The sequence below is a fragment of the Schistocerca gregaria genome, unplaced genomic scaffold (assembly GCF_023897955.1).
Source record: "Schistocerca gregaria isolate iqSchGreg1 unplaced genomic scaffold, iqSchGreg1.2 ptg001313l, whole genome shotgun sequence".
Classification (NCBI taxonomy): Eukaryota; Metazoa; Arthropoda; class Insecta; order Orthoptera; family Acrididae; genus Schistocerca; species Schistocerca gregaria.
In genome coordinates this window covers 17,501-20,831 of record NW_026062624.1, presented here as the reverse complement: position 1 = coordinate 20,831, position 3,331 = coordinate 17,501, and the positions used below count along the sequence as shown (strand labels likewise).

The window sequence follows — 3,331 nt, the reverse complement described above, 5'->3', positions numbered from 1 at the left end:
ACCTTAAGCGTGAGTCATAGTTACTCCCGCCGTTTACCCGCGCTTGCTTGAATTTCTTCACGTTGACATTCAGAGCACTGGGCAGAAATCACATTGCGTCAACACCCGCTAGGGCCATCGCAATGCTTTGTTTTAATTAGACAGTCGGATTCCCCCAGTCCGTGCCAGTTCTGAGTTGATCGTTGAATGGCGGCCGAAGAGAATCCGCGCACCCGCGCGCCCCCGGAGGAGCACGCTAAGGCGGACGCGGCCTCGCAGCAAGGAAGATCCGTGGGAGGCCAAGGCACGGGACCGAGCTCGGATCCTGCACGCAGGTTGAAGCACCGGGGCGCGAACGCCGCGCAGGCGCGCGCATCCTGCACCGCCGGCCAGCACGAGGCCAACCAACGGCGAGAGCAGACCACGCCCGCGCTAAACGCCCGCACTTACCGGCACCCCTACGGCACTCACCTCGCCCAGGCCCGGCACGTTAGCGCTGACCCACTTCCCGACCAAGCCCGACACGCCCCGATCCTCAGAGCCAATCCTTATCCCGAAGTTACGGATCCAATTTGCCGACTTCCCTTACCTACATTATTCTATCGACTAGAGGCTCTTCACCTTGGAGACCTGCTGCGGATATGGGTACGAACCGGCGCGACACCTCCACGTGGCCCTCTCCCGGATTTTCAAGGTCCGAGGGGAAGATCGGGACACCGCCGCAACTGCGGTGCTCTTCGCGTTCCAAACCCTATCTCCCTGCTAGAGGATTCCAGGGAACTCGAACGCTCATGCAGAAAAGAAAACTCTTCCCCGATCTCCCGACGGCGTCTCCGGGTCCTTTTGGGTTACCCCGACGAGCATCTCTAAAAGAGGGGCCCGACTTGTATCGGTTCCGCTGCCGGGTTCCGGAATAGGAACCGGATTCCCTTTCGCCCAACGGGGGCCAGCACAAAGTGCATCATGCTATGACGGCCCCCATCAACATCGGATTTCTCCTAGGGCTTAGGATCGACTGACTCGTGTGCAACGGCTGTTCACACGAAACCCTTCTCCGCGTCAGCCCTCCAGGGCCTCGCTGGAGTATTTGCTACTACCACCAAGATCTGCACCGACGGCGGCTCCAGGCAGGCTCACGCCCAGACCCTTCTGCGCCCACCGCCGCGACCCTCCTACTCGTCAGGGCTTCGCGGCCGGCCGCGAGGACCGGCCATGACTGCCAGACTGACGGCCGAGTATAGGCACGACGCTTCAGCGCCATCCATTTTCAGGGCTAGTTGCTTCGGCAGGTGAGTTGTTACACACTCCTTAGCGGATTCCGACTTCCATGGCCACCGTCCTGCTGTCTTAAGCAACCAACGCCTTTCATGGTTTCCCATGAGCGTCGATTCGGGCGCCTTAACTCGGCGTTTGGTTCATCCCACAGCGCCAGTTCTGCTTACCAAAAGTGGCCCACTTGGCACTCCGATCCGAGTCGTTTGCTCGCGGCTTCAGCATATCAAGCAAGCCGGAGATCTCACCCATTTAAAGTTTGAGAATAGGTTGAGGTCGTTTCGGCCCCAAGGCCTCTAATCATTCGCTTTACCGGATGAGACTCGTACGAGCACCAGCTATCCTGAGGGAAACTTCGGAGGGAACCAGCTACTAGATGGTTCGATTAGTCTTTCGCCCCTATACCCAGCTCCGACGATCGATTTGCACGTCAGAATCGCTACGGACCTCCATCAGGGTTTCCCCTGACTTCGTCCTGGCCAGGCATAGTTCACCATCTTTCGGGTCCCAACGTGTACGCTCTAGGTGCGCCTCACCTCGCAATGAGGACGAGACGCCCCGGGAGTGCGGAGGCCGCCGCCCCGTGAAGGGCGGGGAAGCCCCATCCTCCCTCGGCCCGCGCAAGGCGAGACCTTCACTTTCATTACGCCTTTAGGTTTCGTACAGCCCAATGACTCGCGCACATGTTAGACTCCTTGGTCCGTGTTTCAAGACGGGTCGTGAAATTGTCCAAAGCTGAAGCGCCGCTGACGGGAGCGATTATTCCGCCCGAGAGCATCCCGAGCCAACAGCGGCGCGGGTCCGGGGCCGGGCCAGGTAGGTCCGTCATCCGGGAAGAACCGCGCGCGCTTGCCGGGAGCCCGAGCGCCCAAAGGGGCGAATCGACTCCTCCAGATATACCGCCGAGCAGCCAGCCAGGACACCGGGGCTCTGCCCAACAGACGCGAACCGAGGCCCGCGGAAGGACAGGCTGCGCACCCGGGCCGTAGGCCGGCACCCAGCGGGTCGCGACGTCCTACTAGGGGAGAAGTGCGGCCCACCGCACACCGGAACGGCCCCACCCCGCGGCGAGTGGAAAGGCAACCGGACACGACCCCGCCGCGGATTGCTCCGCGCGGGCGGCCGGCCCCATCTGCCGAGGGCGGGGGCCAGTGGCCGGATGGGCGTGAATCTCACCCGTTCGACCTTTCGGACTTCTCACGTTTACCCCAGAACGGTTTCACGTACTTTTGAACTCTCTCTTCAAAGTTCTTTTCAACTTTCCCTCACGGTACTTGTTCGCTATCGGTCTCGTGGTCATATTTAGTCTCAGATGGAGTTTACCACCCACTTGGAGCTGCACTCTCAAGCAACCCGACTCGAAGGAGAGGTCCCGCCGACGCTCGCACCGGCCGCTACGGGCCTGGCACCCTCTACGGGCCGTGGCCTCATTCAAGTTGGACTTGGGCTCGGCGCGAGGCGTCGGGGTAGTGGACCCTCCCGAACACCACATGCCACGACAGGCGGCAGCCTGCGGGGTTCGGTGCTGGACTCTTCCCTGTTCGCTCGCCGCTACTGGGGGAATCCTTGTTAGTTTCTTTTCCTCCGCTTAGTAATATGCTTAAATTCAGCGGGTAGTCTCGCCTGCTCTGAGGTCGTTGTACGAGGTGTCGCACGCCACACCGCCAGCCGGCTGTGCACGCTACCGAGAAAGCACCGGTATGCGAACCGCCAGGCGACGGGCGCGCATCGCACGTTTAAGGAGACGCGGCCGGCCACACAGGCGACCACGACACTCCCAGGCGCCCGAAGCGGGACAAACGCCGCGCGCTTCAGTATACGTAGCCGACCCTCAGCCAGACGTGGCCCGGGAACGGAATCCATGGACCGCAATGTGCGTTCGAAACGTCGATGTTCATGTGTCCTGCAGTTCACATGTCGACGCGCAATTTGCTGCGTTCTTCATCGACCCACGAGCCGAGTGATCCACCGTCCTGGGTGATCTTTATCTTTTCAGTTCTCCACCGTCTCTTTCAAGACAGTTGCAGAGGCGGGACTGAGGCGTTTGACGGCCCCTGTTCCATTACTTTGTGTCCAACGG

At 60.8% G+C, this 3,331-nt stretch overlaps 1 non-coding gene and 1 pseudogene across 1 annotated transcript; both read right to left on the bottom strand.

The window, feature by feature from the left end:
- LOC126330617 (large subunit ribosomal RNA) lies at positions 1-2,888 on the bottom strand (annotated as a pseudogene; the record flags this gene model as incomplete).
- Positions 2,889-3,076: 188 nt separating this feature from the next.
- On the bottom strand, positions 3,077-3,231 carry LOC126330618 (5.8S ribosomal RNA). Its single transcript, XR_007563048.1, has one exon. It is a non-coding gene; the product is annotated as a 5.8S ribosomal RNA (ribosomal RNA).
- Between the last annotated feature and the right edge of the window lie 100 nt (positions 3,232-3,331).